This window comes from Falco biarmicus, chromosome 4 (assembly GCF_023638135.1).
Source record: "Falco biarmicus isolate bFalBia1 chromosome 4, bFalBia1.pri, whole genome shotgun sequence".
NCBI classification, from domain to species: Eukaryota; Metazoa; Chordata; class Aves; order Falconiformes; family Falconidae; genus Falco; species Falco biarmicus.
In genome coordinates, this window is record NC_079291.1 from 112,614,915 (window position 1) to 112,642,769 (window position 27,855).

At 39.2% G+C, this 27,855-nt stretch overlaps 1 long non-coding RNA gene across 1 annotated transcript; it reads right to left on the minus strand.

Annotated features, from left to right (window-relative positions):
* On the minus strand, positions 1-27,613 carry LOC130149108 (uncharacterized). Its single transcript, XR_008821796.1, has 3 exons — positions 27,431-27,613; positions 18,691-18,898; positions 1-450 (listed from the first exon to the last, which is right to left on the minus strand). It is a non-coding gene; the product is annotated as an uncharacterized LOC130149108 (long non-coding RNA).
* Between the last annotated feature and the right edge of the window lie 242 nt (positions 27,614-27,855).

Here is a 27,855-nt window from a genome sequence, read left to right on the forward strand (position 1 = left end):
CAGACCTGATTTTTTAAAAAAGGCAAAAAGTGGGACTACATTGCAGTGAAAATGAGACAGATATTAAAGGTAATGTAGAAAACCCCCACCCTTTCTTTTCCAGTTTTCAGTGAGGGTGTGTGGCAGGTTCACGTGCTAACTGGCAAACCCACGACAGCCACTGGTGCACGGGTGTGCAGAGAACCGTGTGCAGGAGGCAGAAGGTAAAGAGTTTCACAACCTGCTGGGAACCCCACAGTGTACGGCTCCAAATTCCAAAGTATCTCAATACCTTAGTGTCCTGTTCTGAAAACAGAAATTTGTAATATGTGTCATCTTTTGCTTCTAGTCTTAAAATGAGGCAGGTTGGTCATTTGCATTTAGAAGGCAGAACTGGTCATCCAAGCAACTATTTCCCTGTTAGTCAAACATCTGCAGCATGCAAAGTTCTCAAATGTTTTGAATGAAATGCTAAAAGGAAAACAGAAAACGTGACAAAATGTAAGTTTTATTTAAATAAATATTTAAAATTAAACAAATAAAAAAACTTTTCTAGATATAAAAATAATTATATATATGATAATCTACAGGAAATCTACCTAGGATACAATAAGACTGAGCAGTACACAAGGCAGAGAAGAAAGACCTTGGTAAGGGAGCTGACTACTTTAGACATGCCGGTAGGTATGGGGTCCTCCAAGGGTTCTTTCTGAGAACATATTTTCACATAGAATTTATGTTAACAGCATTTCCACAAAACCTAGAAAGTATATTAATATAAACTGACTGCAGTACAATGTGGAAGATCAGTAGAAGATCTGAGTATTTTGGGCAGAAATGGATAATTTTAGTGCCAGAGCAATCTGTATGGGATAAATATTAATAGCACAAAATGGAAAATCATGAGCTCAGAAATTACGTCTGCTATAAACTTAAGATTCACTGGTTGAAGGTGACCAAGGAGGGAAAAAGTTTGTGCGTGGCCAATCACGGGGTGGCTACCAGCCCGATCTGTGGTGCAACCAAGGGGGAAAAAAGCAAGCATGATACTAGGATGAAACAGGACAAATCTCTTCATTGAAAACAGACCACTCGACTAAGCCTTGGTAAAAACTGTAAGTAAAAACCTGGGAGTACTTTATGTATTAATATCACCCATCTTCCAGCAAGATGAATGTGAATACACAGAAAGGCTATTAGAACAATTAAGGAAATGGAAGATATATCACATGATAAGAGATGAAGAGAAAAGACTTTGTTTGCCTAGCCAAGAAAAACAATGAGAAGACACAGTTGCTGTTAGGAGATCATTGCCAGTCCAATGTTCATTAGAAAGACCTTGTTACACATTAAAAAGCTTTATCTTGTATTAGATTGCTATTGTAATAAAACAACTATTTTATTCAGAGCATTCCCCCCCATTTGTTGATTAAATACACATCACCATTTTCTTTTGGAGGTAGGAAAAGTTACATATCATGTAACCACGATAAAACCAGACAAGAAGCATCAACCTGCCTGGCTTTTTGCTGCTGTAACCAGATAGAGATTAGGTTCAGGAGCCAAAACATGTACCCAAGATATAACTAAGCAGTCTGTATGGAAACCAGCTTGTCCTTCCCAAACACAGAACAATGACTGATGCGAAGAATAACTTCTTACAGACACTTCAGGAGAAATTTAGCACAATATTACAAAATAATTGTGAAGCCAATATACCATTTACTGATCACAGCCAAGCGCAGTTGTGAACTTTTCATATTACAAATATTCCACTAGAAGTGATCCTATAAAAATAGTGAACTGCAAGAAGTACATAGTAAGTTAGCTGCTTACAACAGACAGGTTGAACTATTTGAAGTTACGAAGTCACATTTTTACATTTTACTCTAAATACATGTTTATGGGGATTGCAGCCTAGGAAATATTTGATTCAGAGGCCAACCAAGGCCATATAATTTACTCAAGCAACCTATAAAACAGTGATGAGTCCTACACATGGAACTTTGCATTTTGAAGCTGATACTCTTCTGATATACTTCCAGAAATTACTTTCACTAATTCAGATCTTCACAATCCACAGATGCCTAATTTCTCTAGGATTACTTGCTGAAAGATTAATTTATTTTTTTTTATTTACAATGAACATGAATCATATGAGGCTTCCCACTTCGTGCCATATAAATGTGTTATCTAAAATGCTTTTGGGACAGAAGTATTACAATATTGAAAAATATAATGGTAATTGTCATTCCTAAAATACCATTGCTGTACACCCTAGGCATTGCAGATCTATTAAAGATTAATAAAACACACTGAAGATTTTACTACTGTTACTAGCAGTAGCTCAGGCCAAACAACTGGAATGAAGCAATCAGACCCTAATCAGCTATATAACTAATCATAATCATAACAAACCGCATACTGTTTCAAGTCTCAGTGAGAGCAACAGGGAGCTTGGATGGATTTAGATGAAAAGGGAAACAATTATTTCTAACTAATTTGCATGAATCTAATCTTACCACAAAATTTTACCTTCCTTTCATACTGTAACATACTGTGCCAACTTCTGATATCCACCCGTCCCCAAAAAGAAAACAGAAAAGGTTCAGGAAAAAACAGCCAAGAGAATAATTTGAGGTCTTTTAAAAAAACTATCTTCCTAATACAGAAATTTAAAGAGATTAATCTCTTTATCTCTATCAAAGAGAAGTGTAAGATATGATATGATCAGTGTCTATAAGTATATACACAAGGGGATTTCTCACAGCTCTTTAAATCTAGGAGACAAAGGCATTGCCAGATGAAAAGGCTCGATGCTGATGGCCTGTGCAGACTGGAATAGGTGCATATTTTTAATCATGGGAGGAAATTGGTACAACTTATGAGAAGAAGTAAAAGATTCTTTGTTGCTTCAACTTTTTACTCTAGGTTGGCTGTCACTGGAAGAAACATTCATTAGCAGAACCAAAAAGGATGCTCTTGAGGAAATTCTTAGGGGAAATTCTTGAACTCATGTATTTCAAGGTAGGTTATTGCTACCATTTTCTATAGAATGACTTATTAAGTAGGTGATCCTAACTCAAATTAATTTTCATTATTCAAAATTAGAATATATTTATATGAATCTAGTAGCACATACAGGTCTTATTTTAAAATTACAGCACTAGACGCTACCTGTGGGGGTTTATGATGTCTATTTTATGGAAACAAACCTTTCTAAAGATTAAATAAATTTTTGTATTCCTTTCCATAGAGAATTTCATATGTGCATGAGGCAAAGGATAGAAGCCTGATTATATATTGACTGAAACAATCTAAAGATAAAAAAGATCACCACAAAACATGGCTTCTTTGGAATTTTCACAGCCAGGAAAAAAATGTTTTCATTGTTAGGATCTTGTGAATTTTCTTATTTTTGTAGTTCAAAATTTCCTTTGAGACTTAATAAACAAGAAGATGCCCCAAACATGACAGCTCCTACTGGCATGTTGACAGACTATGCTTGGTCTCAGTGGGCAGCACCATCTACATGGGTATGAAAGACAGAACTACAGGTTTATCTGTCCGTTTAAGAAATGCAGCTGACTGAATCTGCTCAGAGATTTGGAATGACTGAATAAATCCTGGGAATGATGGCTTAATGAGCAAGGTGTCAGTAAAATGGTCAATACTGACTAGTGAAATTCACAGATATTAGCAGTTTTTAAAAAAATGCAACTCTAATGATATCTACTTAACTGTTACTTTCATTTGCTTTGGTATCTGGCTGCCCATACATTTGCTCTTTTCTCTCTATCATCAGCCCTCAGTTTTAATTCCCATGCCGAGGGGTGTGAGGCTGAGGGGGCCCTCACACCCCTGATACACTGTTTATAGCCACATTGCTGTATCCCTGTCACAGCAGAGTGCTGGGCAGGGGTAGCACCCAAGGACTCGCAGCCCAAGACGCACTTCCAAGCAAATTAAATTGCAAAACAACCCACTAGCTTCTGCTCCGGCCTTCACACTCACCTGCTCTTTGCTAAGCTGACCAGCCTTCCGTAGTGTCCTCAAGCTTCTCTTTGCTCAGAGAAAAGGAAAAGAACTTCTTAATACTGTATAATCTCTAACAGCTTTCCTAACCATGCACTGCTTTTGAATCACACAATCCTCAAATCACTTGTCAAGTGGCTAAAACGCACATGTTCAGAAGGTATAGAATGAATTTCCAATAAAACCATGATTTTGTGCACAGTTCCCAATAAAAACACTTTCTTTGTGATGCTAAAAGCAGTCACAGTATTTTCACACCTGCAGACTGGTTCCTGTTGCCAAAGGGATACTCACAAGCAGGCTGGGGGGGTCTACATGTGGCAGCTCGCATGGGACAGCATGGAAAACACCCCACTCAAGCAGCCTTTTTTGCTGATGCCCTTCTGAAACAATCCAGGCATATTTCCACTTGCTGCAGCCAACATTCAGATTATGCTTTGCTTTTTTGATGATTCATTGGGTCAGCTAATGCAGGAAATGTTTTAAGGGACTTTTTTCAGATTAGGCTGAACTACCACAGTGTTAGCAGGTCAGCAGTCTTTACCAATTACTTACAGTGCAAAACATTTACTGTAGCAAAGGCCTTGATTAAAGCGCTAATGGAAACAGCATCATCTCAGTGGTTTGGAGCACAAAGTTCACTTTTATGTAAGACTTTCCAGTACGTGAATCCATGAACTCAACTGCCTGTGGAAGAGGATTGCTTGCTTGAACGACCGCGCTGGAGTTACATGAAAACCTCAGATGCAGATGATTAAATCTGGATAGCTGAACCTTGCATTTTGTTTCAGCAGTTATATGGAGCAAGGTAGCTAAGATTTGTAGGGAAGCAGCAGACTTGGGAAATACTTCTGATTGCCCACGCATTCCATCCTTCCTCAGAGGTCTTTCCAGCTAAGCGTGAGTCTAATGGTTCCTGCCAGCTGTAGCTAGACAGATGCTGTTACTTAGGCACATGCTAAAAAGTCAGACTGCAAACTGTTCTTCTGCTTCTCCTGTCGGTGGCCTGTACAACACACTCTTGGGATCCAGGTAATTTATTTAAGACAGTAAGAGGAGCATGCCTGCTTAGGAGATGTAACCAAAACAGTTGGCAAGATCTTCAGTTCCCTGAGCGTGGAGCAGGAACAGAAATGGAGAGGAGGACAGACAGTAACGAGCAGAGCTATTTAGCTATTTACTTCTCTGATCCTACTTCTCTGTCTCCAATGAACTTCCCAAAACTGGGGCAAACAAGAGCCTTCTCAGACCACAGCACTACTTTCTGTTCCAGATTCACATGCACACTGTCACCCCAGCGCTCCCAGCCTGGGAAGCGAGACAGAACACCTGCGTGCTCGGTGCTGAGAACCCAGCATCTATAACACACGTCACTTTGGGTAACCTCTGGTGTGGACCCAGGAACGAGTGTTCTCCAGCTGCCTAAGGGGCATTCAGGGGTGTTCCCAGAGCGCGTCTTCTAGTCTAGCTTTAACCAGAAGGAACCCAGCTTGGGTGCTCTGACACCACTCAGTGATGTGAGACAAAGTGCAGTAAATGGGAACGATGGAGAGATTTACTTCAAAACCACACCAGAGGTAGATGTACTCCGTGGTAAAAAACGCACCCAGGCTTCAAAATAAATGTTATCTCATGGTAGACCCTAAGATCAAAAAAAATAATAAAATCAAATAAAAAGCAGAGAACACTGAGTTGGAGTAAAACATGAACCAGCTCCAACATTCTTAATTTAGTGCAGAGAATTAGGCTTTGCTTTGAAGGCAACTTGACAGATATTAAATGACTGACATGAACCTTCGTACAGAAAAGTACTGTCCCCACAGTGAAGGGTGTGCTAGAAAATCCTGCGCTGCCTCGAAGAGTGAGTGCACGCCCCTTCTCTGGGCTAGGATGAAGAATCAGTGAAGTAGGGTGAGAGGTTCCTTCTGCATCCTCCTTAGATTGCGGAGCCACAAAGGCAGGGCATAGATAAAACATTCAGCTGTCCTAGGAGCAGATCTAATAATAATTGAGTAGGGCATTTACCATGGAAAACAGAATGCTAAAACAGTAATTTACCATTAATTCCAAATCAAGTTAGAGATAAAAATATCAAGCTAATTGGCTTGCCAGGCAATATTGAGTGGGAGGACCCTACAGGATTTCTGGAGCCTTAGTTTCCTGTGACTCTGCTGCTTGACAGAGCAAAGCTGATTTATATGAAAAATGGCCTTCAAGAACCTCATAGGAAGGAACAGATAGAAAGGAATTCCTCAAGTAAAAAAACCGCAGCTCTGCTATTACAGGGACGATCATTCACACGGCTAAAAGGAAGCGCAGTCTATTGAAGGATGACTCTGTGTTTCCAGACTAGCTAGTAACAGGAGGCATTTCAGCCAGAAGTTCCTATGAGAAGGTGATTTTCAGACACTCTAGTTCTGCTTTCTCAATTTTACTCCTGCTGTGAAAACTGATGTTAAATATATATATATATATAAGAATAATACTGAACTTGTATAACTGCATTTCAAAATACATGCACAAGTATGTAGCTGACTAGCAAAACAACCTGATATTTAACCTTAACAGCTTAAAATAAGCCTAATTTTTGTAATTTAACCTCAGAATTTGCTTAAAAATTGATTTCTATTTTTCTCATTGTTCCAATTCTAGCTTTGCCACTGCTTGCAATCCACATTGGCAAGACACCCCCCAACAGAGATTTTCAGAAAGATTCGCTTCACTTCTGAGCTATCTAGAGTCTAGCTACATATTTCAAAGGGATTCCTCATTCCTCAACTTTGGGAGAAATTGAGAAAATAAAACCCTAGAATTTTCTGAGACAGACTGTATGGCTCAGCACCAGCAACTATGGCCAAGTTTTCCAAAACGCTTAGCTACTCTGCTGAATATCCACTGTGCTGAATGCTTAGAGAAATAAGCATTTATAGTGCTTGCATAGCAAACAAGCTTTTCAGAAAACCTGGTCTGTGACTACACAAAACTAATCAAATCAGTGAAGACTGTGTCAGAATCGAGGCATATCTGTTCTGTTACCAGAGGCTGTTGTAGGAATTAATTTACTTAAATGGCAATAGTAGTATATAAATGAGATGTGAATCACATTTTGGGGAGTATCTAAATGGGAACCTAAATAATTGCGGTTTGTATGTAGATGGGTAGAAGAAAATGTAAATTACACTGATTTAGATACAATACTGAGTTCAGCCTGATTAAAAAAGTTTTAGAGATAAAAAGACTTTTAAGGTGCAACTTTAATTAATGCCTAAATCTCATTTAAAGTCAAGGGAATTGTATGAACGTGTAGCTGTTTAAATATTTTGTCATTAATTCAAGTCAGCCTATCTGAAATACTTAAAAAATATACTAAGTAGATGGTGTATACTTGGGCTCCCTTTGGCTCTCAACAGACAGGAGAGGAGTTGCTGTTCCAGGCACAATACAAGCACACACACACGTGCAGCAACAGTTCCTACCCCAAGGCACTTACAATCTAAAAAAATATTCAGACATAAGCTCGAGGTAGTGCTGTCTTATATAAACAACCACATATAGTGGTGGAAAATACCACATCGATTCCATTGTGTATAAGGGTTCATTGAAGTATGAATAGAAAGAAAAGTGAAAAGGGCTTGGGATACTGACAGAAGTGGATGAAGGGTACTGTAAGGAAGAAATGCATTTGAGCCACAGTAGTTGCTACGGCCATCCAGAAGAAAAAGATCCCAATCCAGAGCTACAATTAGAAGCAGAGTGGTGACAGAGGGACAGCAGGAAAGGACAGGACGCAAGATATGGAGAGTTGCTCCGAGGTGTCAAAAAAGCCTCACCATAGCTCAGGAAACAGAGAGGGTGAGAAGGGAACAAAAGGACCTATTATGATATAAGCCTCAGCTGAAGAGAATTTAAGGGATAAAAAAAGATGAGATCCCTCTGAAAGCTTGTGACAGTAGTCCCCATACTGTCCCAGTGAGACAGAGCAATCCATCTCCTGTGCGCATCTGTATGTGTATATGGGGGAATAAAAAAAATAATAACCTATGGTTTCATCAGTGGGTATTCACACTTCAGTTTGCACAAACCCAGAGTCTGATGACACACATGCAGCATGGTTTTGAAACTTTCAGAAGTAAACAGAGGAATTTTTTGGAAGAGATGTTTCAGCACTATACCTAGAGAACATAATTAAAATTCCACATAACTATAAAAAATGACTGAAACAGAGCAGTCTTACTCCATCAGTATAAATGTGTGTATAGGCAGGGTTGTAGGACTTCCCTGCTTTTGTTTTCTCTTTTAATAGCTGTGGTCAGAAGCTTCCCTGTATTGTGTATGTCTAGACCCTGACCGATTGCTTCTTTGAGCAGCCAGCTACCATGTGATTCAAATTCCAAATGTAGGATGAACATGCTGCTGCAATAAAAAGAAAACTAAAACATGTCATTAGTGGCCTTTCACCGATCTAATTTAATCAATTTGCGGCTTTGGAAGAAATTAATATAATCCCAGGGACATTGCCAGAAAGCCTGAGCTATGTGCAGCCTTTGGAAACAAAAGGTCCATCATCTTCCCCTGGCGATGTACTAATGCATTGATTTCCATGCTGAGGATTAAAACTCCTTAAATTTCCCCAGGTAACCATGTTCTGCACACATCATGTTTATTTGTTAAATATAATATAATATATAAAAATCAGCTTAGGAAAAATTGCTGATAGCTGTTTCTCTACATCTAGAAACTCCTCTAAAACCATAATCACTTCATGCCCTTTGCACTAGAGCTGCACTGTGCCCTGAGCGATCAGAGCCCCAAGAGACGGGTCCTTCCCACTTGCTGGAGCTCCCACGTACGTGCAAGTACGATGTGCGCCAGCGCAGGAGCACCAACACAGCTCAGATCTGTTTCTGAGAGGGTTCCTCCGTGGGCCCTGGAGTAGTAGCTGTACTGTGAGAAGGTGCAGAAAAAGGAGGTGAATGTCTTGGTGCATGAAGTTAGAGAGATTTAAGAGAGTTAGAGATCCCAAAGTCAATCTTTGAAGACCGGCCCAAACACTGTTAACTGGCAGATGGCCCAGTTTACAGCAGGGCTATGCAAACTTCAAAAGAACACCATTCCCAAGAGGCACCACAGCTGAATGTGACGTGCATATGACAAGGGTTTTGATCCAAGAAATTTCACGAAACTCCAGGTTTGAAAACAGTATGTAAACAAGGATGCAAGGTCTTCAGCCCTGGAAAGTTTCAAAGTATAAGCATGTTGGTTCTTTCTATTCCTTCCTCATCCCATGGTTTTGTTGAGAAAGAACCAAACATTTCACAATCACCATCCTTTTGCATGCATTTCCCTGTTGTGTTTTTTTTTTCTTGATGAATATACTTTTTTAAAGTCATAGTCCATGCATATTTGCCATGAAACAAGAAAACATTCAGTAAGGCATAAAGGAATGGAAAAAACCCAACTATAGTTGTCCTTCTTTTTGAAAAAAAAAAAAAAAAAAGAAAAAGAAAATAAAGGCCACTTTGCTATTAATTGCAATTATTCCCAATGGAGGTTTTTTTTTAACTGTATATACAGCATGACAGGGCCATTTTGTGGGACACTTTCCTTTAATCACTTAAGTTGTTATTCACACATCTTGATTCTCCTGCCCTGAAAGATCCTTTCCATATGGAAATATGTAAAAACAACATCATCGCATTTCTGAACAAGGCTTCTCCAGCATATCCAATTCTTGTTCTATCAAGGTCTCAGTCAGCACATTTCCAGCTCATCAGTTTCCTTCAGACAGCAGCAACACATACATTTTTGGTGTAAATTAGTTTAACTCCACCCAAATAATTACCAGCAGAGGATCTGGCCTAATACATTCAGTAGATAAATTTTCTTCTATCAGACAACAGTATCTTCAAAGCTATAATTTATCTGCATATTCCACAGTACAAGATAAGTCTCGTTACATTGAGCCTGAAATTACATTAAGCTCACCTAGGTCCAAGACACTTATCAAAGAATCACATCCCCAACCAAAAAAAGAAAAAAAACCAACAAAAAAAGACATAAACATCCAAATTTCCTTTGCTGTGCAGAATATTAAAGACTTACTGAAGACTTCATGTGGCATGTGTGGGATAACAGTCTGTTTCATTGCAGAACTGCAGCAATTGAGAGAATAAAAATGGAAGACTGGAATTGCAGAACTGTTAGAAAACTACATAATTTATTTACTCGAGACTACTGGAGAAAACTTCTGGAAATCACACATGGAAAATAATTAATCCATATTGAAGAAACAGATGAAACTTACGTATTTCACCAGACATTACTGAATTTTTCTCAAAGTAATATTTCTCCTCCTGCCATTTTTGTGTAATGTGAAAACAGTTTTGAATACAAACCAGTCTGTTCATAAAGGGAATTTAAATATAGACAAAAATCTTATAGCTGGCACTATCATCTGCTAAGTACAGCCACTTGCCTGTACTTGAAACCTTCCTGTACGCCATACCTACTATCATCCCCAGCAATTTGTCCAGCTTCTGGGACAAAAATAAAAATAGAACAAAAATACAACCAGTATCAGCCCCCAGCACTCCTGGCCCCAGATCCAAGCGCCGTCTTTCCCATACCCTTAGAAGTGGCCCACTTGGAATCAGGCAGCCAGTGGGTTTCTGTGGCTGCAGACGTTCTCAAAAACCATGATGAAACACAGATCATGCTCAACTGTATTCACACCAGAGTCTTGTTATGTTACCTTATCGTGATGGATTGGAAAGTAAAAAAAATGATTATTCAACTAAAATGAGAAATTGCAATGACAGAAACATAACATGCGCTTTCCTGTTAAGGAAAAATCTGGGACTTAGATCAGCAGAAGAACAGAAGGAGAAGAGGCAGACTCCTAGCAGAGATAAAACAAAATGGTGCCAGCAGCATGTCCTCAGACACACACACGACTGAAGTAGATGACGACAGTTTGGTAGCCGGAACTGTGAAAGATATTACACACAATCTTACCCTAGTAATGGGGGGGGGGGGGCGGGGGGAGGGTGAGTTTCAGGGTTTCTAATCCTAACAGAAAACTCTTACATGCAAAATTCAAGCAGAAACATGAAAATGATAATCAAGGAAATGCTATGCAGTTTAGAGTATTACACAACCATAGCAGGTATGTGAAGATAAATTTCTGCCACTGCTAAAAGAGCTACAAGAGCTTAGAGATTCACCAGAATATGGCAAAAGGGCTACAGAGAAAATATTTGCATTTGTGCGTTCCTTTCAGCACTGAACTGCCGTTATAGATTCTGTGTTGTCCTAGCTTCCAATTTCATATTAAGTGGCAGAAGAAGCAGGTTCAAAACTGCAAAGGCACAACATCCAACCAGCCATAAAGCTATCATGATCTGGATTCATAACCAGAGAGGCTGACAAAGCTACTCTGGCTGCTGAAATAAATAAATGAGACTCCCACTGCAAACAATTGCAAGAAACACTGATACCTCTGCCTAACAAACCTAACAAACCTAGCCTCTGCCCTAGGAAAGACCTCCCAGAGCACGGCACACAGACACAGCTCCAGTGCTGCAGCTGCCTTCGGAGTGTTTTAGCAGAGAACATAAGATCTTTATGACGCTAGTCAAAGGCTTACTCTGAAACTGCTTAAAGCACTGGCACAGATAGACATTTTCTAAACATATATTACTGGAGAGAAATGCTTGCATATCACCATATGGATTTGTAGGATATATATACAAATTTTGCTGTTGGCTTGTAAACTGTAATGAATTAGAGCATGCTTAATCACCTTCAGTTACAGCTTCTGTCCTGAAAGTAAATTTTAGGTTTGTCTTTAGCTGAGGAGGATTAATTCTTCTTGTAAAATTCTGCCCAAAGCTTGTAAATGAAATCTGAAAATAACATTTAGGGATGTGTTTGGTTTATAATTATATATTTTCCTCTAGTAGACAAGAATCTTCATATACAGCTACCTTTAAGGTTTCATCACTTTTTGATACAGTCAACGTGGTTGCACTGAGTCTAACCTTCACTCTTGCCAGGTAAGAATGAAAGTGCTCTTGTTCCTAAAGAGAAAAAGAGAAAGCAAGAATTCTGGGGAGAGAGAGGGACAGGGTCCTACATACCTTTCAAAAGATTTATGTTTGTAAAGAAGAATTGCCCACTATAAGTAGCAAGCTCTTTCACTGTCAAACCTCTTTTATGCCCTAGCCTCAAGGAACAGCTTTTTATTCAAAACAAACAAATCCAAAACTTCTCTTAGCAAAGCAAACAGCCAGAAACTCAGAAGCCTCTCCTTTTGCACCTTTTTCTAACCAGAAAGAGGGAGAGGAACTGGTTGGAGAAACACAAAGCAATACCCCTGCCTCTAAAAGGCTGCCAAATCATGCAGTAGGCAGACAGCTCTTCATTTTTATCTTTTGTGCAGCCAGATCTGAATTCAGCAAGAACGTCATAAGGTACTAAGATCAATATTGCTGGTATATTTTCACCTCCAGAAAAGCAATGTATTTTCCACAGTTTTTATTTCAAATTTGACTTAATTATAGTTATTCCTGTAAGTTACCATCTTCTCATAGCAGCAGAGCTGGCAATGGTGCTTCCGGAGCTGTGGGATATTACACACTGTTTTACTTTGTTAGCTGAGGAAATCCGTTCAGACTTTTATGCTGAGCAGTGCAACACTAACACAAGGAGACATTTAAACAGTACAAGAACTAAACTTCAGGTTTCACTTTCACAGACATTAAACAGACTCTATTTCCTTCTAGGACTCACTGAGGATTCTGCTATCAATGTGCAAAAGCAGAACTAATATTATTCACTAAAGCTGTTCTGACACTTGACATCAGGAGACTCAGTTTTCAATTAGTTAATAATTTTGCCAAACTTTATGCATTTAGCCTGAACATTTTGGTGCTGAACATCACCTGCAGGGTAATTTGTTTTCTTCCCTTATAGACAGATGGTTTAGCTGGTTTGAAACAACAAAGCTAGAGCAGGGAAAATCCATTATTTTTGCTAACATAAAAAATAAGTTCTGGCAACTTTTGAAAAGCAACTGACGTAATTTTCATCAAACTTTCAGTGCTAGGCAATGACCGTGCTGCTACTGAAATTCCCATTCTAAGTCCATCCACTTTCTAACTTCATCTTATCTTTCAGAAGACAGACCCCACAGGCTTCTCTCTGCTTAAAAGAAAACAATGCCCGCCTTGGCACACATTTAGTGAGCAGTCTTAAGAGAACTGGAGAAAAAAGGACCAAGAAAACTGGCCTTCAGTGAGCTCCAAGGGAATAAGCTAAAAACCCCTCCTGTTAGTTTTGGAAGAATATAAAGGCTCCAGAGCAAACGTAAAGGAATGGTCTCATAGCCAAAGCAGCCTTAAGCTGGAGTTGCAGTAATTTTTGATGCATAAAAAACCTGCATAAAACAGAACTCAAGAAACTGGTCACTCAAGCTATTCCAGTAACCTTAACCATAAAAATTTGCCTCTTTATTGCACTTTTCTGCAGGAATATTTTTATGGATTTTTTACAGAATAAATTAATTTCTCATTGAAAGATGCCTTTTCTGTTTTCTCCATGCCTTAAGCAAAACCAAACAAAAAAACCCTGCAGGTTCTTTACTCTTTCTTTACATTATTAGTGTACTTCCTTCACACTGAGATTAAAATCTAATCAAGTTCAAGCTGGGAAAGAGCATGAAGGAAGAGTTCCTCTGGAGTCCTGTGAGAGGAGGGAAGTCCCAGCCGCCCATCATGAGAAGGGGTGGGAAGGTGCCAGCAGAGCCAGGTGAAGGTGGCACCTCACTGGGACATCACCCCATGGACAAGAAAGTTCGGTCTGCCTGGTCAGTGATGGCACAGAGCCGGTGCTGGTGGGGTGGAGAAAGCCCCAGTCGGGAACAACTACTCAGGGGGCAGGGCTCGGGTGGACGGGGGCGAGTGGGGTGGAGCTGGGGTGACACCCCCCAGGAAGTCAGAACTTTCAAGTAAAGTGGCCTGTCCCTTAACACACCAAGAGGGCTGTTCTCCCGGGCTAGCAGGGTCCTCAGACACGTGTACACAACAGGAAGAACTTACTACAAAGGCCTTCAGGTATCTGCATTTTAGACTCCTGGAGTCAGAATTTAAGGGGAGATCAATCGTGCAGCTAGAAGCCAATGTTTCGTTAATACTCAAAAGGAACTTTGATGTCATATCACACCCACGTAATGGCCATCATTCGTGGCAGAAGGGTTAGATATGCCTCTGTGAAATAAAGCAGGGAATGTCACTACTGTCGCCTCTTGCCTGGTGCTGGATACGCTTTATTCTGAAAATAGCATGCAGCTACCTGGCAGCACTTGCCAGCACAGCTGAATTAGTCAGAAAAGCTGCCAGGGAAGTGGGAAATCTCCAGGTCTCTTTGCTTGCTCCAGGGCTTGTTCCACTGTGGCACAAATACAAATACACGACTGTAGAACCTGATGTGCTGCTGTTTGGGAAAACAGTAATAGTTCAGGGCCTATTTTCTTTATGAATTTCACTCAGTGCTCCAATTAATGCTGACAGGCACTGCATACATACTGAGAGCAGCACAGACTCGTTTTTCTCCCAGGTAAAAAGATTTTGTTCAGACAGCCCGTGCTTAAAGATAGAATAAGTTCTTCAAGCATGCAAGTTTCAGACTTACTCCAGCTGCCTGATTCTTTGAAGTCACTGCTCTTCTTTATTGTTTAGTGATAGTAATCAATTTATTATTGCATTATAGATTAATAGATAGACAAAATGTAAATCATCAGAATATTCACAGAAAGGATGGGTAATTATAGCTGAGAAGCCTATTATCTTGTCCGCGGTCCTGTCATAAAGGTGGCAACGTTAGGGCAATCAGTAATTCATAGCAAGAAATTCAAAGATCAGGAATCGAGCAATGGAAAAAAGGATTTAGCTGATGGGAGCCATGAAGTTTGATTTAAGCTGGCCCTCTGAAACCTTTAATCACATATGCATAGTTTCTTCTTACATAAATTATTCTGCATATTCTTTACACAGTTTCTGCATAAAATATAAGAAGAGTTTGTGCATTAAGATGTGGTAGCTCCCAGATTTTTATTTAGCAAGGGGTCCTGGGGAACTGCTTAACAGAGAGAAAGGGAGAGCACACGGAAATAGCTACATGCACACAGAAAGAATATGCTGATTAGATTATTAGAAATTAGAAACCGTAAGAAATTATGGTTACTGATTGTAGCGGAATGAAGCTGGGTTAATTAGCATTGATAATATACCACTGTGGGTCGGCTTCAGGGTTGGCCGCTGTAGGTAAGGTGCAGCTGTGGCTGGTTAAGTGGTTGAGAGCCAAGGAAGAGGGAGCAGCTGAGGAAGAAGGAGAGAGAAGAAGAAGAAGCAAGAGGAGAGAGAGCACATGCCCTGGATGACACGAGGAGAAGGCAGCAGAGGGACTGTATGAAGAGTATGCTGGTATGAGCTGGTAAAAGACCTTGTTGCAGCTTCATAGTTTGAAGAGTGCTATGACAACTGACCACGGGTATTCTTCTCCCTACCTCTGTCAAAAGTCTGATGTTGTAACGTTACCAGCAGAAACAACTGCTTTCTTCACAGTTCTGGAATTACATCTTTTCTGATTCACCCTTAGGATTTGGCTCTCTGAGAAGCAGACCAGGAGGGCTCTGGTAGATCTTTCAGTCGTGAGCATAGTTCCTGAAGCAAATGCCACTTATGAAATGCAGAGGTAGTATGAAGGTAAAATGCATCTAGAATGACCCAACAATTTTGGATGCTACATATATTCCTTTCTTCTCTTCATAAGCCATCCAGAAGAGGAAGGTGAAATACCCGAGTCATGGCCAGGCTGACTAGTCTATTTGGACATGAGATCACACATGCTTTACTATACTTAACTAAGCTTCCAGCACCTGATTCCAGATAACAAAAGCAATCCTACAAAAATTGAAACCCCAAGTTGCCATAAGGCAATCCAAATCAACCTTTACAGTGGGGGTTAACGCTTTCTCTTTGAGAGGGTCTAACACCAGAACAAATACGTATGTTGAGGGACTCACAATTTATGCCTACCAACAGCTGAAACATTAGACTTAATTGACTAGAGCAGTGGATGGGGTACCTGACTAAAATCTGGCTTCTTACATTCCCTCCATGTTAGACCATGTCTTATTAAATGAGACTAGAAAATTCTAATATTGTTTACACTTTGCCTTCATTACTAGTGTATTAATTTGTAGATACATTCACCGGAATTATTTCATTGTTTCAGTCTCAGTTGAGTAAATTCAGTTACTGCATTTTTCTCTTTTGAGTAACTTACTCTGTTTTCACTAAAACTATTAAAAGCATGGAAAACATCATATTTCCTAGTTTTTATGATGGCCTATGAACATGTTGGCATAGGCAACCTCAGGTAAGAAATCTCTAAGGCACTTGGCTTTGCTTGCAGTTTGAAAGTTATTTATGTCTACGGAATGTTATGACCTGACAGCCACACAGTCTGTGCCTTTGTAAAACAGACAACCTAGAATCATTTGAGAAACAATGAAATTATGAAAATGGAGAGGAGACCAGTATAAAAAAACATGAGCCAGTTTAAAAAAAAATGGCTAAAAAACTGACAGTAATCTGTTCTGAATGGGAAAACGCTGTGCATGAAGATGGCCACTACTGGTGTTCCTCAGCTTTGCACTTGGGACCATTTTTATTTAGTATTTTAATTAATAGTGTTGGTACAAAAAGTAGGAGAGCACTTGCAGGAGTTCCTGACTGCATAAGGGAGGCGTAGTCAGCATATGCAGAGGCTAGGTTTTACACAGGAATTTTATTTGTGGATGATCTTGTTTAAGAAAATAATCAAAGCATGAAATTTTAATAATGCATAGCTACTAGTAGTAAAATAAGATTACTCTAAGCCTTAGCCTTACCTGTTGCCAGTGACAGAGGAAAAAAACCACCTTTGTTAGTAGATCTAAAGCTGGTGCCAAGTCACCTGTGTAACATAGTCATGACCACGGCAGTGCAATGCCAGGATTTAAAAAGAAAGGCCAAGAGGATGCAGAGAACTACCAGTGCCATGGGGTCAGTTACCTCCTTCAGCAACTCTGGCTTTGCAGCAGCTTCCTGCACCGGTACTGGTTCGAGGGACTGTTACAGATCTGCTAATAAGTTAGAATTAATTGACTTTACTAGATTTTATAAAATCATTTGGAATAAGAAATATATTTTAATGAAACTTGTAGTTGCACAGCAAAAGCTGCTATGAAATCCTTTGTACAGCCCTATACCGAGGCCAGAAGAATGGGCTAGAATCATTGTTTAAAACTTAGGTAACAAATCTGGGATTTTACAGATTTCTTTGTATTTGGCTAGTCTTCTGTACGTAGAAAGTGTATTGAAATGTCAGAATATAGAATTAATGGGAAATGGGGAGAGTCGACTGGAACAACTTGTAGTTACCTGCCAAGAAACTGTGAACTTTAGTAAAAGGTAATTCCGGCAGGGGGGAGATTGCGACCACCGAGCCATATACCACCTACCCAAATCGTACCCCAGACCCATTTCTGGACCTTTCTAACTTTTACTGCGCAAAATCAGATATGGGAGGAAAGTATGTTAATGATTTTTGGGAAGCACTATATTTATGCGTGAATACTTAATGAATATGCATGAATAAGTTCTATATATGGTGTATGATTTTGAAATTTGGTGTGCGTTGATCGTGAGAGGACTCACTCACGCACCCCAGCCGTTAATAAAGAAGTGTCTGCTTATCTACATCACATTGGTGATGTGGTGAGGTGATGAAAAAGTTCTTCATTCGGAGATTTCAGTAACAGGACCACTATGGACACATGAGGAACCGAACATTTGCCTTTTGTAAGGGCAGTAGAAAGGTTGGCTTGCCTACACAAAGGCTAAGAAAGGAATTACTAAGTAATTTAGGAGAACAAATACTCAGAGAAATGAGGAGGAAAGAAGAAAACAATCATCTAACATCCAAGCTGGAATAAGATTCTGTTACAGTCTTCCAAGAGGAGTTTCAGGGACAGCTTACTTTTTGGAGAATAAGCCTAATCCATTTGTCAAGGGGATTTATACTGATATGATTGCTTATAATAGAAATGGCTTGGACTCTTGACCCAGGCAGTCCCTTTTCTCTTTATTTCCTTGGAGATCTAACAGATAGTGGATTTCCTCAGGGCTAGCACGGTATCAGTGCATGTTATCAGACAGAAGACAACGTGCCACTTCAAATCTGATGGCACATGGCTGGAATTCTAATTGTAGACTGCTATTTTAGAAGGCTCTTAAACTCCTAAAATTCAGGCTGCAGTTTTTAAAATGGATTTGAAAAAGATATATCTGACGTGGAACATTTCAAAATAACTGTCTACTCAGAATTCTTTAATTTTTACCATAAGATCACCCTAATGCCAGTTAGTTGGTAAATCCAGTGAAGATTTTTCTGGCATTTTGGTTCTCCTTTAAGCAATGGTAGGCAAGGTTACATTCTGTCTCATTAAATTCACTTATGGTTTTATCCAAATACAGTATTGGTCATGGTGTCCTCCTAATATAAGACCCTGAGCTGATAAATGCCAATTCACCTTACAGGTGTTTGCATTTGAGGTAGTAATGAAAATCTCACCCGGCAAACCCTCTGGGGTTCTTCAGATAAAAGCTATATAAAATGTGATCTGTCGCATGATTTCTGTATCTTGATATGGGGTGCAAAAAGTGAGTTATGTGCCACTTGCATTTTCTCTGGTGTACCAAGCCATCTTTCTGCATTTTCATATCAAGGGACTTGCAAGGTTACAGGTCCTCAATGGTTTGAGGTTGATTTTTCATGGTAACTGTAAGAAAAATAAATAATAAATAAAAATAATAAAATATGCATCTTCTGAAATAAGAAATTTATGAAAGAATATTACAATTGTTAAGCTCTAATCATCATACATGTCTGTACTCTGAGAAACTGCACAAACCATTTTGCTGTACAGCTCTCAGCAGGCTACATTAATGAACAAAAAAAACCCAAAGACCCTTTCTGTATCTGTACCTTAGGAACTTGGCTGGTGTTGTATATTCACATTCATTCAGATAATAAAACAATTTCCAGAGGAGATAAACAAGTCAGATGATTACCAATGTCATTACAAAGATAAAACCACATTTTAAGCTTGAAAAACATAATTTCAAATGGAGGTTTTGCAAAGGAAAAAAAATGTAGTTTCCTACTAGGCATGGTTTACTTGTCCTAAGTTCAGAGCTTCCTAAGCATTAAAACCAATAAAATTGCCTTTCTGTGTTTTCACTGAAACAGAGCAACAAACACACAAAAAAAACCCCAAACACAAACACCGTTGAAATCTCAAGTTACGGAAACATAAATGAACAGGCATTTTTAGCCTGTTTCCCCATTGAAACAATGAACCATGAAAACAGATTTTGCTTGAAACAGTACCCTATCTCTTGTCTTTTCATTTTGTTTCTCCCACAACCTGTTGGTTGATTTAAGAACTCATCTACATCCTATGAATTCACAAAATAGGCAGTTAGAGGGGAAAACACTGGTGTACACAGCTTCTCAGCAACAGCGGAGCAACTCCTGATAAAGAGATAAACACCACATGGAAAAGAAAAATTGTATTTTGAACCTGCAACATATTAGATACTGTGGTCACTCAAGTGAGATGTGAATGCATAGGAAGATTATATTTTTATTAATACCAGTGCTTACAGAACTACTCTGATGTCTCAGTATCAATTAGATTTTCAGTAAAATATTTTTTTATATATATATATATATATATATATATATTCTTTTTTTCTTAGGCAACTGCAAAACCCCATACCCCACTGTGTAATATACAATGCTGCCACAATTTAATTCCTGCAGAAATAATTTACTGATTTTAATCTACAAAAAGGAGAGATGCTAATAAGAGTACCCAGTGGACTGGTGGATCTAGTGCTGGAACTGGGAACAGTTAGTTATGTAAGTCAAGGGCTGAACGAACACTAATTAGCTCTGATGGTGGAAAAGTGGTTATATATTTTATCCAATAAAGGCAGCACCAAATATCAACAGCCCAGGGAAGCGAAATGGAAACCCTACATGAATGGAATCCTTGCTACTTCAAAACTTTTTCCTCCTCTTATTCATTCTCTCCAGCTACTCTAGATCTTGATTTATTTATTTCTAGCCACTGGTAAATTTCTAATCTCATGGCGAGAGCACTTCCCCGGCAACTGAGTGACAAAGGTTCGAAGTCCGTGGAGCCCGTAAGAGATGAAGAACCTAGATCTGCCTCTGCCACCCGGGGCACTCATCGCCGCTGCTCTCCCCTTTCTGCTTTGGTACTTCTTCGTGCTGATCTTAACGGTGTCTCTGTGTGCACCCCACTAAGGTCAGAGAGCTCAGAGGGCACAAAGACACCTGGGTTTAATAATCCCAAAGGGGGACAAGTATGTACCAGGGCAATAGGCAATTAATTCTCTCCAGAAGTGAGAGGTCAGCCCGTAATTACAATACCGTTCCCCTACTCCTATCCTTCTTTTGTAAGCAGTGGTGTCTCAGGAACATGGGTAAGTGACATTTTTATATGCATTTACATTCTGAATGTGCCATGCAGGAAACCAGGAAATCAGTAAAAAATACATTCTAGAAGTTATCAACTTTTTTCTGGAATGTCCAAAAAGGAAACAGTAGCTTATAGCAGAAGCTTGTGTTGGTATTAACTTTCTGAAGTTGTACTATATAATATTCTTCGATAAGAGCTCAAAGAATACTCAATGTCATCTTCTAAACAATGATGGAATTTGGGCAGGTTTCTTTATCCAGATAACGCATGTAAGATTCACGTTTTCTTTAAAAAAAGACACAGAAGATTTACACGTACAGAGTGCAACAACACATAACATGCCACAAGAAGTGCCCAAAGAATCCTATTTAACAATCAAATGGTAGTTCTGGAGGAAGGAACAAAAGCTTTCTTTCCTTCCACAGGCCCCAGGACACCCCTGAAGCCGGTTCTGCCCCGGGGTGTGCCGCCTCACCCGCCTGGTGCCAGGCAGAGGCCCAGGTCGGTGGGATGAGCTCAGACGGAGGAAAGGGAAACTGGTTTGTTCTCCTGGTCAGGAACCGAGTGCCCTTTGAGTACATCTCCGGCACTTAACTGATGGGGCTCCCATTTCTCACTGAGCATGCACAGTCTCAACACTCTCCTACATGCTGTTTGCAAAAAAATTTTGCAGTGGAAATACAAATAGCCTTGGATTTAGGCCTACAAGAGCCAACGTTTTTTTAGTAGGGCCCTTAAAAGCAGTCCTTAAGTCTTCCTGGAAGCTGATAACTGCTCTGAGTCAGAAAATGTGGTGTCTTCTCTATCTCTAGAAATTGCAGGCTAGAGACATGAAACTGAGGCCAAATTATTTCCTTCCTCCTCACAGAGCCCTTCCACCTACTCATTAATTTTAACAGTGAGTAGTTGCTTTGTTGCTGGACTAACTTCCACAAAACACTTAGACTGGCCACTGTATTAATCCTTCACAGCGCACTTTGAACAGAAGGTTAAGGGCAAATAATATCTATAATTTTACTATCAAATAAGGGATTTTCTTACTTAAAACCTTCTGTTAAAAAAATAATAAACACAAACAAGATGGGTTCTTGTTCTGCTCAGCCATTCTTCTGATGTCTGGTTTTATGCAGCTCTTCCAGCGTTTTTTGCCTTATGTCAGGTCAGGCTGCACCTCAGAAGAGCTGGATTTGGTTCCAGCGCTCTTTCGGGTTCAGGGCCCCCAGACTGCCACCTCCACACTTCTTGTCTCAGTTGCATTTCCATTTTTAAATCACCCCCTGTCCCTGCTGACCAGGAGTTGAGACCTAGCAGTTCTAGCCATAAAGCTGTAGCGAGCTCTACATTCCTACACCATTTGGCATATTTTTTGCCTTACAGTAGGAGAGACAGAATATGTGGTACTTAATAGGCTTTTTCCCTTGCCATATAGACTTTAGTTAATAACACAGAACTTGGAACATAAAATGCATTTAAAAGTTCTCCCTCCCCGCTCTGATTTACAAGAATGGAACTGTCTGCCTATATGTAGAAGAAACACAGATAAACAAAGTTCAACGATATTTGATTTTTTTTTTTCTCTTTTTACGCTACTTAACTGGAAGATAGCTTATACTGTTTTCCAGGAACTACTTGGGGGAAGCTACTTTTCATCAGGAGCCTCTATTTTAGATTTGTGAAACTGCAATGAAATCAACATGAATAAAGGAATTCTGAATACCCCAAAAGCTTACTTTCCCTGACATAAGTAAAAAAAATCTTAAGGTTTCAAGAGGAAATTAAACCAGAGGGGACCTCTTTAACCATAATCTTAATTTCTTATTGGAAAGAAAGGAAAAGCAGATACATCACCAGCCGATTTCAATAGGTAATAGAATCATAAACTTTGAAGTAACAATGTTATCTGCTGAAGTTAAAAAAAAAAAAAATAGCCAAAACCTGATTGTAAAAACTCCATGTAGTGCACAGTGGGCAGAATATGGGCTGAAGATCTGTCACTGGACACATGACTGAACTCCAAGGTTAAGTACAGGCTGATCAGGTTTTTAGTCCTTAGCATCCTGTTTCTGAGAGCCCTTTGCAGCAGGGATGGGCGAAGTGGCAGTTCTGCGGGGTCTGAGTTCATCATAAACATGCAACGGCAGCTGCAGGAAACATCCCCATCTAAGGGTAATGCCCTCATTAAGCAGAGCTTCTGGAAAGGCTCATCAGCTAGTTAAGAGCTGCGGCTGTGTCCAGCTCCAGCATATTTTCCAAGAGTTTTCACTGAACATTGTCGCTGCCACAAAGCTATCTTTTCCTGTGCTGAGTCAGCGCTTCCAGAACAGACTTGTGTTTGGCATATAAAGCCATCTGGCAAAGGTCCTGGTCAGAGGTGCTGCTTTTTGAATGAATGCAAAAGCAATTTCTGCAGGAAGGAAAGAAAAAAAAATACAGGTCAGAAAAATGAAGACAAGAAGACAGGAAAGAAAGATGAAAGTGCCACCCGAATCACAGAATAGAAGGTTAGGAACAGATTTCTAATCCTGATCTGCACCCTAAATCTCCCCCAAGGCAAATAATTTAATTCTTCTAGTTTCATTTTCCTTATTGGTGTACAACTTGCCTAATAGGAGCTCTATAAACAACTTACTGTTCCTCAAAGTACTTTGAAGCTACAAAATGCTTATTAATAAAGATGAGACTGAGACACTGAAAGAGGACAGAAAAGAGCAAGAGAACAGAAACTTAGAAGAATAATTAGAATAATGTGGAAAAGATTTTCAGATTATCGGACCTATGGTGTAGCAAGAAGAGAAAAGCCCAATAAAATAGATTTAAAAAAATGTAACAGCAGAATCTTTCCAGCTAAAACTGTCTACAAGAAATAACCACAAAGTAGTTTGTAGGTAACATACTTGTGACATTTTGGTCTTTTTTATTTATGATAAAGAGCTGCTTTCCTAATCCTAATTCATTTTCAAGAACAGCAGATTAACAAGAAGGGATCATTATCAAGCTGAATCTTCCCAATAATAATCTCCCAGCTCTAAATAATCACTGAAAGAGGAGCAGAAAAGGAACCATAGTAATTTCCTTTTAGCGCTTCGTGAATGGGGATGGGGAATATGCAGAAAGCTAACACAAAAAGGTGTCAGAATGCTGTATTTTCATAACAATTGGGGTTTTATCCTAAAATAAAACAAGTCAAAAAAGTAATCTTATTTAGTTTACCCTACAGTGTTATCCACATACAGAATTATTCAAGATAAGGGGAAAATTATTGGTTGTCTATCTAACAAGTTAAAACAGATTAAAACACTGTATTAATTTTAAGCAGAACTGTTCCTACACACACTTATTTCAGGGAAATTTAATTCAGTCAGAGAGAATTATGCTAAAAGAACAAGGCTTACTGAATTCTCGGTAATGGGGTCCCCAAATTTAGCTATGCTGTGGTTTAGGACTGCTTCTCAAAGTTGCTTAGGCCCTAGACATCACCTTCTTTCACCAAACACTGAACACACCACGTTTACTTGCTGTGGCTGCTTCTGTGGCTGTTAACTCAGCTCCCGCCAGGGCTCATACAGGCACAGCAAGTATTCCAGTCCCCAAATTTAAATATGTGTAAATATATATGCAAACATGCAAACACACAGTTTCCTGTATTTTACTGAGAAAAATACAAGACAATCTAAAACCTACACTCCCAAATTCTTAGAGAATTAAGATTTAAACCACAAAACAAAAAGGAAAACTGAGCAAATATTTTACCTCATAATATCAGAGCAATTTATAAAGTAAGAGATGTTAAGAGGAACAACACTGCCCATGTTACACAAAGAAACACCTGAAAGCTGTGAAAAACAACACAAAAATATACTGGTCGTTATCTAAATCTATGCACGTGTTGGCAACAGACATCATTATCTCTCAGTCCAACATCAAGATCTCCTGTATCATGTTTGTACAAATTTCATTAGCTACCTCTCATGCCTGTCTGGTTATATAGATATATATAAATAATTTTTTAAGGAATAGTGCTGGTTCTAGAGAATTTAGAGGACTTGGGATGTTATCTTTCTATTGCTCACAACATAAGTCTCATTCATCAGCGCAAGTTTTCTTCCCTGCAAGTAGGAACACAGTCTACCAGACTGCAATGCAACTCTCCGTTTGATTCACTGGTTAAACAAGCTTGAGGAGGAGGAACTGGCAATATCTTCCATTTCTAGGTGATGCTGTAAGATCACTGCTTGGTGTTTGTTAGGTATGCAGATAAATCTCTCTCTGACACAGAGGGAAAAGAGTGAACTAAGCAGTGACGATCCTTCCAACTTCACATGTCTGCAAGACAAACTCCGCACATCTTGCTTGCTCTCTTAGATTTATTTGATATTATTTACTTTTGTGAGCTACCCCTGCCTGTCCTATGATGTTTTATCCTTGGCTGGTCATCACTGCCTTGCGTGTAACACAGAACTCTAGTCTATTAGCAGGCCAGGGAAGAAAAGCCATTCTAATCAGATAAAACAACAGAGGCATGACAGACTTGTGTATTTTCAAGTGTGGCATAAGAACTAACTTTAAAATATTATTTCCATGAGAAATTTTACTGCCAAATCAAATGAAACCTAAAAGCAAACTAAAATGAAAAGCACAATAAATAAAATGACAAAAAAGTAATTTTGAGCTTGAATACAATGATACTGTAAAAATAGCAGTGCATTATGCATGAATCAAAAGCAAGTGACTGACATAGGAGTTGGCCCTTGCAAATGAATTGCTATCAGAGTCACCAGCACAGACAATGTGCCTGGTGCTTCCCCTCAATGCTTACTGTCAGTGTCATCACATCCCCGCCTCCCTCCCCCTCTTACAAGCATGTTTCTAATCCATTAGTGAGGAATACGTATATATACTTTCTTCCTGGTAATGACAGTCTGCTGCTACACACGCCACTCATGACGACAGGATTTGCGACGTTAGAAGTGGTGCATGCCTCTCTGCCAGAAACTGCTCTGCACAACTTCCCATAGATGATCCCTGAAATGTTTGCTGTGTTGTCATGCTCCCAAGGTCAATGTTCATAACTGAACACAGACCTTTTGGGTTTTTTTTCCCCGATGCACACCATGAAATCACTTTACATATAAATATTATTCCCTGAACAAAAGTCAGTGTGGTACTTTATCCAAACAACCAGCTAGCCAGTCAGTTTAGGATTAAATCAAATCCCCCCTCTTTTTTTTTTCCCCCTTTCCTTCTAACATCTAAAGATGGTACCTTGTCCTACTTTTGCAATCTCTTCCTTTTAAGATTGATTTATGGTAGCAATTTTCTTCCATCTGCATATCCATGAAACTTTGGGACCCCGCAGCAGAGCATAAGCTTATTCTAAAAATAAGAAGGCTTCACAAAAAATGAAGCCATATAAGAATACCCATGGTGAGCTATGAGTACATTACACAAAGCACAATGGGGACCCTATGGAACACAGCAGCTCTAAAATGTTCGAGGCACATTTTTACCCTTAGCAAGCAGATAAAAGATGACTCTTAGTTTTTAAATCTCTAAAGGATAAAAAGAAATTCACCTTGGATTAGGGTAAATACCATGTATGAAAAGAGATAGACAACAGCTTTCCCTATGGGAATATTTTTTCTTGTGAACTTATTCTGATTTTTCTGTGGGTTCCAGTTAACCCAAATTAACAATTCATGTTTGCTTTAAACATTTGCACTATTGACTTACTGGATCAGTAACAAGGAATTTGTAACTTCTTTTTGGAAAAGCAGAAAAAAAGATCACCCATCACCATCTACATGGAGGCTTTATGGGTTTTATATTTTGGTTTGGTTTTTTGGGCACGTCCTATGGGTAAAGCACAAATAATTATCCAGACAAATTTTTAAACAACATACCAAATAACAAGGTACTGATGATAAAGTGAACATAAAAATGCTAATCTAAAAGCTATTAATACCACTTTTTTAATGGAACTGGACTGCAAACTCCCTGTATATTATTGCCTATGAATAAGGGAAAAAGTTACTTAGAATATGCGCATTCCCTGCACTGCAAAATGAAAGTGACCCAAACCTACTATTCCTACAGCTGCCACCCCACTATGAGGTAGTTTTACACGCCACTGTAGAGAGCTCATGGTACAGGTCCTGTATCACTGATGCCATGACTACAGCTGCCAACGTTGGATGTGGGGTTCAGACACATTTTACACCAGAAGTGAGTTTTTAAGGGTATTATGAAAATCTCATGTAGGGCTGATCCAGACAGAAGGAAGCTTTTACAATAGCTGTTTTACAGCTAAGCAAAGGACTCGCCACTGAAACTATCAAGTTTGCCTCTTTCACAAGTACTAAATTCACATGGATTAAGGTATTTTAAAAATTATTTGTAACACAGGAAAAATGTTCCTGAACTCACATTACAGGGAACTGCTAAAACCCTTCAGAGGGATGTGTATCTGATAGCACTGCATGCACAGGCCAATAGTCAAAAAAACCTCCAGCAATAACCACCATTAAAAAGTTTCCTCATCTCAGAAAGTTCACCGGTGTCATTTTAAGTTCATGATTAGACATGGCAGAGGTTAAGTAAGCATCTACCATGAAAGGAATGCAAAGCCTGGAAGGAGGGTTTTCTGTTTGTTTTTAATGTATTGTGTTAGATTACTAGCTAATGAAAAGTACAAAATTCAACTATCTGCAGAGAAGCTGCAGTACAAAGAATTTGAGAACAGTGATGACCTTGGAAAAATTGTGTTGGCCAGTCTATTTTAATGCTAAGAAATTATGATTTTACCTTTTGCCATCTCCATGAGTAACTCTTGGCGAACTTCTGAGGAAGGACAAACTGCTGCAAATACCACAGCTGTGATCCCACTGTACCTCTTCCCTTTTTTTTTTTTTAACCTGGACCTAAACATGCATCTTGATCAAATCCACAGGGACAGAGGGAACAGTGAAGACAGTCTGCCTTGCTCAGCTTGCATGCAGAGTAACTTCTTCAGCTCTCAGTCCTGACCAGTCTCTGCTAGCATTTCCTCTAATTAAAACAAACAAAAAAGCAACCCCCAAAAAAGTTTTTTTTTAAAAAAAAACTTCCAAAAAAGGAAAGAAAAAAAAAAAGGCTGAGAATTGCTGCAACAACTCTGGTAGTTTCCTTCCTCTGCAGCTAAAACAGAAAAGTTCTGTTAACTTTTTTTCCTACATACATAGAACAAAGTC